Below are 11,938 nucleotides of genomic sequence, written 5' to 3'. Positions count from 1 at the left end.
AGGAGGGGAGAGGCCCACTCCCAGACAGCACCCCAGGCCTGCATGCCCAGCAGCGCCGATCGCTCCCCCACTCCTCTCCTGGCTGCGACGTCCAATTGTTTTTCTTTCAGAAAAGACAGGAGAAATACTTCTGTGCCCGCCTGTCTTTGAAAAGCAGAGCAGGAACTCAGACTTGAGGACTGTATGTTTCTCTAGAAGAAAGGATTTCCACCCTGGCCCTCGGCCCACGTTGGAGACCAAAGAATGAGTGTCCTCTCGGTGTAGGGGGCTTTGAGGGAGCTTGTGAATGTGTGGGCATGTCAGGGTGACTGGACACATGGTTGGGTGTCCTGGGAAGATTCTTTTTTGTGTTGTTTTTGAGTGGGAGTCTCACCCTGCCGGCCAGGCTGGAGTGCAGCGGCAGGTTCATGGCCACCCCAGCGTCGACCTGCTGGGCTCCAGTGATCCTTCTGCCTCAGCCTTCCGAGTAGCTGGAACTACAGGCACACACCACCCCACCCAGCTCATTTCTGATTTATTATAGAGATGAGGTCTCACCAAGTTGCCCAGGCTGGTCTCGAACCCGCGGGCTCAGGCACTGAGTCACCTCGGCCTCCCAAAGTGCTGGGATTATAGGTGTGAGCCACCGCGCCTGGCCTCCTGGAAAGATTCTTATGGGTACTTTGCTGTGTGCCAGGCCTGGGATGCCAAGCGCTTCCCTGAATTAACTTCCTTAATCCTCCACGAAACCCTAGTGGAAAGAGGGGCGGTCACTGTCCCATTAAACAGATGAGGAAGCCAAGGCCGAGAGGCCCAGGAACAGGTGCAGGGCTGCACAGCTAGGCAGGCAAAGCCGGCCTTCAGGCCCAGAACTTGGGGCCCGGCCTGGAGTTCCTCACCACCATGCCTGGGGAAGACTCATGGCCCCCAGGAGTCATGCTGTGCCTCTCGGCCTGGCGTTACCCCACTCCGTGGCTTGGCTCACTGAGGCCGAAGAGTTTGGTTTGGTCTAACAGAGTCCAAGACTGCCTGCCATGTGCTGTGCTGCCCTGGAATATGGCAGTGAAGACCCCTTGGGCTCTTTTTGTTTTTGTTTTTGTTTTTTTTTGAGTTGAAGTCTTACTCTGTTGCCCAGGCTGGAGTGCAGTGGCACGCTCCTAGCCACCGCGGCCTCGATCTGCTGGGCTCAGGTGATCTTTCCGCCTCAGCCTTCCAAGTAGCTGGAACTACAGGCATGTGCCACTGCCACACCACGCCCAGCTAATTTTTCTTGATTTATTTGTAGAGATGAGGTCTCACCATGTTGCCTAGGTTGGTCTTGAACCCCTGGGCTCAGGCAGTCCTCTCGCCTCTGCCTCCCAAAGTGCTGGAATTACAGGTGTGAGCCACAGTACCTGGTTATAATATTCATTTTTAGTAACACTTATTTTTTTTTGAGTTGGGATCTCACTCGGTCACCCAGGCTGGAGTGCAGTAGGATGATCTTGGCTTACTTCAGCCTTGACCTCCTGGGCTCAGGGAGTCCTCCTGACTCAGCCTCCTGAGTAGCTGGGACTACAGGTGCATGTCACTACACCTGGCTAATTTTCTTTTTGTAGAGAGGAGGTCTTACTGTGTTGCCTAGGATGGACTCGAACTCCTGGGCTCAAACAATCCTCCTTCTTCGGCCTCCCAGAGTGCTGGATGGCAGGCGTGAGCCACCACACCTTAATTTTTTTTTTTTGTCCGAGTCTCTGTCACCAAGGTTAGAGTGCAGTGGCATGCTTACTACCACTGAAGCCTCCACCTGCTGGGCTCAGGTGATCCGTCCGCTGAAGCCTTTCTTTTTTTTTTTTTCAATAATTTTGATTTTTTGGTTTTTTTTTTTTTTCCAGAATTTTTTTTGAGTCAGAGTCTCACTCTTGTCGCTCAGGCTGGAAGGCAGTGACACACTCACGGCCACCGCAATCTCGACCTGCTGGGCTCGGAGGATCCTTCCGCCTCAGTCTTCCAAGTAGCTGGAACTATAGGTGCGCACCACCATGCCCGGATACTTTTTTAATTTATTGTAGAGATAAGGTCTCATCAAGTCGCCCAGGCTGGTCTTGAACCCGTGGGCTCAGGCAATCCTCTCGCCTCGATCTCCCAAAGTGCTGGGATTATAGGCATGAGCCACCCTACCTGGATGCTTCAACCTTTCAGATAGGTGGGACCGCAGGCAGTCCTCTTGGCTAGGCTTCCCAAAGTGTTGGGTTTACAGGTATGAGCCACTCTGCCCGGCAGTGGTATTTTTAAATAAGAAGAAAGCTATTCTTCCCACCAACATTATTTCCCTTCTTGGTCCCTGGCTGTCATTTTGGACAGTCCCTGTTGCTGGCCCGGCTGGCCCATGATCTGCCTGTGCTCTTGTATTCTCAGAACCTACAGTGCAGTTAATTGTGGGTTCTTAATCCTGTTGGTCAGGGGAGAGGAAACAGGAGCCATTCTTTCTGGTACCTGCCTTGTACTGAGCGTGGTGGCATGGACCCTTTTTTTTTTTGAGTTGGAGTCTCACTCCATCGCCCAGACTGGGCAGTGACACGCACGCTCATGGCCATCCCAGCGCTGACCTGCTGGGCTCCGGTGATCCTTCCGCCCCAGCCTTCCAAGCAGCCAGAATGACAGGCACGCGCTGCCATGCCCGGCTCATTTTTGATTTGTTGTAGAGACGAGATCTTGCCAGTTTGCCGGGGCTGGTCTTGAACCCACAGCTTGGGCAATCCACTCGCCTCGGCCTCCCAAAGTGCTGGGATGACAGGCTGAGCCACCGAGCCCGGCCGGCACGGGCTCTTGACCGAGGCAGAGTGTGCTGGCGACGCAGCTTGCTCACGGTCACGCCGGGGCGGGTGCGGGAGGTGAGTTCTGGCCTCTGTCCTCTGAGCCTCTCCTCGGTAATCACGTGGCAAGCGTGGAGCAGGTCGTGGTGTGTGAGAAGCTGTGAGGCCGGGGCAGAATGCCCGCTGCTGGCCCATGGGTGTCCACCCAGGTCCGACTCCCCCTGCGGTCCCTCAGCTGCCCCTCTTCTCTCTCTGGGTCAAGCAATCTGGGCAGGAGTCAGGTGTGGGCTTTTTAGTCACCTGCGGTTGAGTCACCTGGGCCTGCTGTTTATTTAACCTCTTGCGGCCTCGATTTCCACATCTGTGAAATGGGAACGATGCCACGTAGGTCAGAGGTGGTGCAACAAGATTCTCACGCATGGAGTGCCTGGCACCCGGGAGCCCTGAGCCAGCCTTTGTATCTTTGTCCCTGCAAGCCCAGAGGCTGAGTCACGGCCCGAGAGGAGCTGGCTTTCTCCTTCTGCCTCCTGCGTGACATCTCCCCAGCCTGTGCTCTGTGGGTGCGGCGAGCCCCAGGGGTCACGCCGTGGCATCAAGCCCCGTGAGCGCCTCCTTTCACACGGGCTGTGCCCGAGTGCGGCTGCCGGCCGTGATGAGAACGGATGGTGTTCCAGGGCTGCAGGGAATGTGCGTGCGCCTCCGGGGAGGGCCGCTTCCCAGAACCATCGGCGGCTTGGCGAGGGGCAGTGGCTCCTGGCGACAGTCCAGAGGCCGGGGCAGGTTCTGCCGGTGGAGACGCCGGGGGCAGGAGGCCTGGCTCCAACTGGCGGAGTCGGTTCCCAGCTGTGGCGCTGGGGTGCGGTGTGGCACCGGGAACAGGCGGCTCCTCTGCCAACCAGCCAGAACCAAGGTCTCCCCAGGGCCAGGGTCTCCCCAGGACCACGGTCTCCCCAGGGCCAGGGTCTCCCCAGGGTCAGGGTCTCCCCAGGGCTAGGGTCTCCCCAGGACCAGGGTCTCCCCAGGGCCACGATCTCCCGGGGACCCAGTTCTCCCCGATGCGACCCCCGAAGGCTGGGAGAGGGCTGAGCAGTCCAGGTCAGAGCTGTGGGGACAGTTGTCCTGGGAGCTCAGCAGCAGGGCATCCTGGGGCGATGTCTGCTGACAGGCGGTTTCTGCAGAAAAGAGGAGGTGACACCCACGAGCGCTTTGTCTCTGGTTGAGTCTATCACTTGGTCCCATGGCCCCTTCTCTCTCTCCAACGGGGTGACCTTCTCGGGGCAGGGACGCTCCCTGCAGAGTGTCCTTCACATCGAAGCATGCCCGGAGTGGTGGGGGCCTGGCCGATGACCCTGTGTCAACAGGGGAGCCTCGGCGTGCCTGTGGACGTGTCCTCAGCCTCCCTTCCCCTCCGGGTGCTGCTGTGCTGCGCTTGGGAACCGCCTGTCTCTTTCCTGTTCCTGATGGTTTCACTGCAACATCCCCTTTCTCCTCTGCTTCTCTCTGTTCTTTGATCCAGGCTTCTGATTTTTAATTTTTTTGGAGAGACAGTGTCTCTCCATGTTGTCCAGGCTGGTCTCGAACTCCTGGCCTCAAGTGATCCTCCTGCCTCAGCCTCCCGAAGTGCTGGGATTACAGGCATGAACCTCGGCCCTTGGCCTCTTCCATCTGGGTTTTGATGCTTCCTTCTACCCTTTTATGCGTTTTTCTCCAACGATTCTTTTGCATTTTACTTTACCAGCCACCCTTCTCTCCAGCCATCCAGCCACCTTCCACCTCGCTGTCCTTCCAGCTGACCGCCTGTCCACATAACCATCCCTCCACCCAGCCGCCTTCCCTCCCAATTGCCCTTCCACCCAGCCACCCAGCCACCCCCTACCCAGCCACCCTTCCACCTAACGGTCCTTCTGGCCACCACCCACAGGGGACAGGGCCAGGCTCTGGAGGGCACCGATGGAGAAGAGCCAGCAAGGTCCTCACTCTGACGGCGTCCGTCTTCTGACGGGAAGCTGCACAGGACACTACGTCCTGTGGTCGAGAATGGCGGGGACTGCCATAGACATCCTGGGGGACACATTGGGGCTGGGGCGGCCTGCAGGCTCCGTCTGGGTGGCCTGAGCCGTCTTGCCGGAGAGTTGCTTCACTTGAGTCTTGGGAGAAGTTGGTGCTTCAGGCCAGTGGGGGCGGGGGAAGGGGCAGAGGAGAGCTTGGAGGCTCTGAGGTCGCAAGATGCATCAATGAAACCCAGGGGCTGACGCTTGGTAGACCTTTGTCCTCCTGTCACGCGTGGTGTGCTCTTGTAACTGCAAGCTCACTTCCTCCGCTGTTCTTTCCAGAAATGAGTTCCTGCTGTACCCACGTCTTTGTCCACTGGCCTAGTTCCTGGCCTGTTAGGAAGCAGCGGCCGTCAGAAACACGTGGCCCGGAGGTGTGCTGTGAGAACCGTGACGCAATGGCGTGGCCCAGTGGTGTAGCCCAGTGACGTGCTGTCAGAGCCACGTGGCCCGTGTCCTGGCAGGATAGGTCTGAGAATCTGGCTTTGGGTCCGCCATCCCTCAGCTCGCCCCCGATACCGAGGAGACCGTAATGGACCAACAAGCCTCTTCTGTTTATTTGTGGAAACCAAAGACATAGGACGGCCTCAAGCAGAACACGCGGTGCACCCACGTCTCACCCTCGGTGACAACCGCCCTTAAGGTCCTCCTGCTTCCAGAGCGTCTTGCCTCTTGACTCTTTTTGCTTCCTGTGATGTCTGGTGTCATTCCTCATCTTAAAACCTTGTCGTAGGGCCTTGGCTGTGTAGGACAGGTGCCCCGAACCAGCTTTTGTCCTCTGTCTGATGGGTATCATAAGCCCTTGGACGTGAACTTGCTACGAGAACCAGCTGAAGGAGCTCAAGGATCCTGGCCTGGGACCAGACACGGACTCAGCCTGCTGTCTGCGATGAGCATTATTGTCCTTGTCATCGCGGGTCATCCGTGTCCCCTGTGCTTGCGCTGTGGCCCCAGGCATACCCTGTCCTGCCTTCCAAGGGGCTTACCAGCCGGCACACTGCCCCCAGGCACAAGTGTTGGGGCTACACCAGCCTCCCAGGAGGGGCCTTTCTGTCCCCAGTGACACTCCACGGAAGCTGCCAGAGGCTGCTGTGGCAGCCCTACCTGCCTCTGAAGGCAGGAGGGGACTCCTGCCTCTTGTGAAAGTGGCTTTTCCGAACTCCTGGTGAGGCTGGCTGCATCCTGTTTCTTGCTCATTTGCATTTGGCTAACTGGGCTTTTCCTTTGGTGTATTGGCCGGTTTCCCTCATTGATTTGTAAGATCTTTCTTGATTACCTGTGAATTTTGCAAGTGCTGGGGACAGGAGCCCCCAGGAAGTGCTTTTTGTTAGGTGTGGTGTCCCTGGAACCGTGCCTCCATTTCCTTGGGGGGCATTTACCCCCCAATCTGCATCTGACTGTGTAGCCAAGCTGCGCTTTGCAAGTGAATGGGGGACCAGCTGAGCTTCTGGGTAGCTGTCCATCCTAAGTGTCCTCAGATGGGTGGTTTTTGCCAAGGAACTTCTCCCAGTGACTTCCAGGTGTTGGTGTAAATGTCAGCTCTTAGGGAGCCCACCCAGGCCCCAAGGTAGCTGTGGGGTGAGGGCAGGCATCCTTCCACTCCTCTGTCATGGCTTCTCTCTCAGGTGGGAGCTTGTGTGAACACTGACGTCATATTGGCTTGACGTCATGATGTCTGACTCCTGTCAATTTTGTTGTTTGGTTTTGTTTGAGTTGGAGTCTCCCTCTGTCGCCCAGGTTGGAGTGCAGTGGCACGCTCACGGCCACCGCAGCCTTGACCTGCTGGACTCAGGCGATCCTTCCACCTCAGCCTTCCAAGTAGTCGGAACTACAGGCACGCACCACCACGCCCAGCTAATTTTTGGATATATAGTAGAGCCGAGGTTTTGCCAAGTTGTCCAGGCTGGTCTCAAACCCCTGAGCGCTGGCTCTCCTCTCACCTTGGCCTCCAAGAAGTTCTGGGATTACAGACATGAGCCACCGTGCCGAGTCCATTCTACCATTTTGGTCGCCAGGCGTGCGTCACCCTGGCCCCTATCACATGCTGGCTTGGAAGATGAAGTGAGGTGAGGTGACTTGCCTGAGATCTGCTCCCTCCACCCCAAGACCCTGTGCATCCATGATCAGGGCTTTGCTTTGGTATTGGCGGGACGTGTCCAGTGAAGACAGATGAGAAGGGATGCCCATCTTCTAGGGAGCCACACCTACTTCCCGCACCTATGCGGCCTTCCTGGACCTGCTGTCCCCGGGGAAGGAGGCCTCTGGCCTCACACTCCGGGTCTTGAAGCCAGCTGAGTCCTCTGTGCCATAACCTGGTCCGTCCAGCCTGCAAGAGAAGTCCGGGCTGGGGGTTTTGCATTGGAGTTGTGGGAGAGATGAGGCCTCTCTGGCGGGCAGGTGTCACCAGGGCGGGCTGAAATGTGGCGCCTGGATGGGCAGGGCCAGGGGGAGGCCTGAGGGTGGGGAGGCTAGCTGGATGTGGGCTCTGCCAGCCTCCGCCGTGTGCATCTGGGCATGCCGCTGGTCTCAAGCCTCAGCCTCCGGTCCGTGAAATGGAGGCTGGCTCGGGGCTGTGGGTGGAATCCAGTGACTAGAGGCCTGCTTCTGGCCCTGCAAGTGTCCAAGGGAGGGTGGCCGTTGGTTTCTCTCGCTGCTTCTTGGTGTGTGTGAGTGTGTGCCAAGGCTCCCGGGAACTGGGAGTCTCGCTGCCTGTTCTCAGTTTCTCTGTGGGTGCTGCACCTAGAAGATGGCTCATTGGCTGGGTGTGGTGGCTCACACCTGTAATCCCAGGACTTGGGAAGGCTGATGTGGGAGGATCACTTGATCAGTCTGGGCAACATTGCAAGATCCCTGTCTATTAAAAAAATCCAGACACAGTGATTTATACTTGTAATCTCAGCACTTTGAGAGGCCAAGGAGGGAGGATCGCTTGAGCCCAGGAGCTTGAAGGCAGCCTGGGCAACACAGCAAGACCCTGTCTATTAAAAAAAAGCCAGTCATGGAGACGTCTGCCTGTACTCTCAGTTCTTTAGGAGGCCGAGGCAGGAGGACCACTGGAGCCCAGCCTGGACAACATAGCGAGACCCTGTCTCGACAAAAACATCCCGGGTGGGGCAGTGGTCATCGTTATGAGGGACTGGGGAGGGGTGTTGGGATCAGCCTGCTCTCCAGGCGTCTCGGGCTAGCGGAAGCCCGCCGGATGGGGCAGACGGCGGCGTCGCCCACACACAGGGCGTACTTGGAGCTTCCAGGTGCCCAGATGAACGAATGAGCGAGAAAGGAACAGGCCCCGCCCCGCCCCAGACTGGCTCCTGGTGCAACGCAAGGCCTGGAGACGCGCCAGGGTTTCGCGGTCAAGAAACAAAACAAAGGGCGACTTCCGACCCGCTGACCCTCACCCTCTGGGCTCCCTGCCCGGACCTCTCGGCCCTGCGGGGGAGCCTCGGCCGTGTGCTGGCCGGCCTGGCCGTCAGCTCTCCACGCGGCTGCTGGCTTCTCTCATGAATCACGGTCTGGCTCTGTCACCCGGGCTGGAGTGCAGCGGCACAACCACGGCTCACCACCGCCTCGACCTCCTGGGCTCCAGGGATCCTACTGCCTCAGCCTCCCCCGTAGCTGGGACTACAGGCACACGCCACCACGCCCGGCTAATTTTTCTGTTTTTTGTAGAGATGAGGTCTCGCTTTGTTGCCCAGGCTGGTCTTGAACTCCTGGACTCAAGCGATCCTCTTGCCTCAGCCTCCCGGTGTGCTGGGATTCTAGACGTGAGCCACTGTCCCCTCCTCATCTTTATTTATTTATTTGTTTATATTTTTATTTTTTGAGTTGGCGTCTCACTCCATCGCCCAGACTGGAGTACAGTGGCCGCTCCCGGCCATCGCAGCCTCGACCTGCTGGGCTCCTGCGATCCTTCCTCCTCAGTCTTCCAAGTAGCTGGAGCTATAGGTGTGGGCTACCACACCCGGCTAATTTTTTGATTTACTGTAGAGATGAGGTCTCACCAAGTTGCCCAGGCGGGTCTCGGACCCGTGGGCTCAGGCAGTCCATTCACCTCAGCCTCCCAAGGCACGGGATGACAGGCTGAGCCACCGAGCCCGGCCCCCTCTTCATCTTTATTATGAACTCGCCTCTGCCTCCTCTCCTTGCCCAGGCCAGTTCTGGGGCACCCTAAGTTCCTTCTCTGACTGCCTCATGGGAGGCGACACTTACCCAAAGGCCTCCCTGACTCCTGCTTCACCTTTCTCTGGGTACCAGAATTTTTGTTTGTTTGTTTTTTGAGTCAGAGTCTCACTCTGTCGCCCAGACTGGAGTGCAGTGGCACGCTCCTGGCCACCGCAGCCTCGACCTGCTGGGCTCAGGCAATCTTTCCTCCTCATCCTTCCAAGTGGTTGGAATTACAGGTGCACGCCACCACGCCGTCTCATTGTTTTATTTGTTGTAGAGACAAGGTCTCTCCATGTTGCCCTGGCTGGTCTGGAACCCCGGGCTATCCTCTCACCTCTGCCTCCCAAAGTGCTGGGTTGACAGACGTGAGGCACCGCTCCAGCCTAGTGGGGAATTATTTTTAGTGAGTTTCTCTCTGAGGAGGGAAGAATGAATGAGCACCACTCTGCTTCTGTGATTGTGACAACACTGTTTCTTCTTGTCCCTGGCAGGCCTGATCTTTGGACCCGATGGAGATTGAAAAGTTGCCCCTCATGGCTGTGCTTGTCTGCTGCGTGAAGCCTCGTCCCAGGATTTTCTGAGCTTGATGGATTTACAGTGGTTGGTCGTCCCACAGCTGGTGGACGTACAGGCTGGAATGACACACCCCTGGCACGTCTTGGGATGCTGGAAGAGCCTTCATGGGAGGTCCTGGCGAGTGCCTGGTGGATTCTTGGAGCCCAGATACCCACGGGGACATAGGACCGTCATGCCAGTGAGGGCTGAGACCTGCCTGGTTTGGTCTCTGCCAGCTCCCCTTGGGACTTCCTGTGGTACGTAAGTTCCTGTCCCCTCCCTGTGGCGTGTCTTGTGCACGTTCTGTCTGGCGTCCACTGGGCTCGCGGTGAGGCCATCCCGGCTGGCAGGGGAGGGTTTGCTGGAATGTGGCCACCGTCAGAACCAGCTGGTGTGGGATGAGCTCCCTCTCCCTGTTCTGGTGCCTGAGACACAGATGGAAAAGTGAAAGTCCACTGTTCCCCACGCTGAGTGTCATCTGCCTGTCACCATTGACAAGTGTTCCTGGTTCTTAAATGGGTCGCCATCTGCCCGACCTAAGTGCCTCTGAGGTGCGGCTAGCGTCCCGAAGAGTTCGTGTGGGGCGTGACACACTGGCTCTGGGTGAGTTAAGAACAAATGGTTAAGCTGGGGGTGGTGGCTCACGCCTGTAATCCCAGCATTTGGGAGGCTGAGGTGAGAGGATCGCTTGAGGCCAGAGGTTCGAGACCAGCCTAAGACGCAGCAAGATCCCGTGTACAAAAAATACAAAAACTAGCAGGGTGTGATGGCACGTGCCTGTAGTCCTGGCTCCTTGGGAAGCTGAAGTGGGAGGATCACTTGAGCCCAGGAGGTCGAGGCTGTGGTGAGCTATGATTGTGCCACTACACTCCAGCCTGGGCAACAGAGTGAGACCCTGTTTCAAAAAAAAATGAATGGTTAATTGAAATGCTGAGGACCCCGTAGGCAGCTGTGCATGAGGGAGATTTCTTGGCTCTGTGTTTGGAGCAAGGAACAGTGTGCTTTGAACAAGGAACAGCGTAGCACACACGGTTGGTTCTGAAAGGGTGGCATGCCGGCAGGTGTCCATGGAACCAGGCAGACCTGGGCGTGAGTCTTGACCACATATACAGGGTGTCGCTGCCCCAGTGACTGCTGGGCTCTTCTCCCTTCTCTGTTCCCTAGGGAGGAGCGAGACCCATCACAAGATCGGTGTGGGGATCACCTAGTAGACATGGAGGCGCCGACCACAGGTGGCCGTCACACGTGGTGGGCGTGAGGTTGGCTGGGCAGCTTCTGGGCACAGTGGGCCTTCCTTGGCCCTGGGCAGGTTTCCTGAGCAGAGCCAGGTCTGCGGTGCTGGACTGTGACCCGGGCACTGCCGGTTGGCGTGGATGGTTGATTAAAGGTCACAGTCCCTGGAGCCCATAGGAAGGCCAAGTGACAAGTCAGGAGCCTGTTGTCCGCAGGAGGGAGAGAGTAGCCGGGCTGCCATCCGCAGGTGACAAGCAGAAGGACTGGCTTTTTGTGTCCGGACTCGGGGAATTGAGTGACTGTGCGTGCGAGGATGCCTGCCTTAGCTCTGAGCCGCCCGGAGGGTGGCACAGCTCACACGGCAGGTGGCCCAATCTGCGGTCACCTGAGGCCACCCGGTGCTTGGCTGCCGAGCCTTCGCTTGGGGCGGGGCCTTGGGTCCATCTCTGATTGGGTTCCTGGTTCTGCTCAGGCCTGCTGACCTGTCCCAGACAAGCTTTCCAACATGCTAGTGTAAGCAGCGGCCCTCTGACCTCAAGCTGCTCTTGGCTGCGGCTCCTAGCTGGGCTGTAACTTCATGTCCATCTGTGCATGTCATGTGACTTCACGTCTTTCTCTCCCCCACTGGACAGTGATCTTTCTGAGGCCAGGAAACACATCTGTCTTGCTCATGGGCTAGACGCAGCGTAGGCACTTTATTTTCGCATCAGAGTTGCCCTGAGCAGATGATGACTCTCATTCAAGGTCTTCTTCAGCCTCTTTGAAAAGCACGAACAGTCCGGGCATGGTGGCTCACGCCTGTCATCCCGGCGCCTTTGGAGGCCGAGGTGGGAGGATCGCTTGAGACCAGGAGTTCAGGTTCAGCTTGGGCAACATAGCAAGACCTCGCTGCTCCAAAAATCAAATTTAAAAACAATAAAATAAGTAAAGGGCAGACAAAAGGGAGACACTTGTTTTTTGAGCACCTGACTCACCCAGCAATCCTACCAGGCGAGCAATGGTGTGCCCATCTTACGGTTGAGATCCTTGAGGCTCTGAGGAACCCTGTCACTAGCCCAGGGCTATTTATTTATTTACTTACTTATTTATTTATTTATTTAATTTTTGAGTTGGAGTCTCACTCTGTCACCCAGACTGGAGTGCAATGGCCGCTCCCGGCCA

General features: G+C 57.2%; 1 long non-coding RNA gene across 2 annotated transcripts in view; it reads left to right on the top strand.

Annotated features, from left to right (window-relative positions):
- The first annotated feature begins 9,587 nt into the window (after positions 1-9,587).
- The window catches only part of LOC110595948, a 102,965-nt gene continuing 100,614 nt past the window's right edge, over positions 9,588-11,938 (top strand). For both annotated transcript variants that reach the window (XR_002482174.1, XR_002482175.1), the window contains exon 1: positions 9,588-9,801. This is a non-coding gene — a long non-coding RNA (uncharacterized LOC110595948). The remainder of the gene's footprint in view (positions 9,802-11,938) is intronic.

Source organism: Carlito syrichta, unplaced genomic scaffold (genome assembly GCF_000164805.1).
Source record: "Carlito syrichta isolate Samal-C Ts95f unplaced genomic scaffold, Tarsius_syrichta-2.0.1 Scaffold305469, whole genome shotgun sequence".
Taxonomy (NCBI): Eukaryota; Metazoa; Chordata; class Mammalia; order Primates; family Tarsiidae; genus Carlito; species Carlito syrichta.
This window is presented reverse-complemented; position numbering and strand designations above follow the sequence as displayed.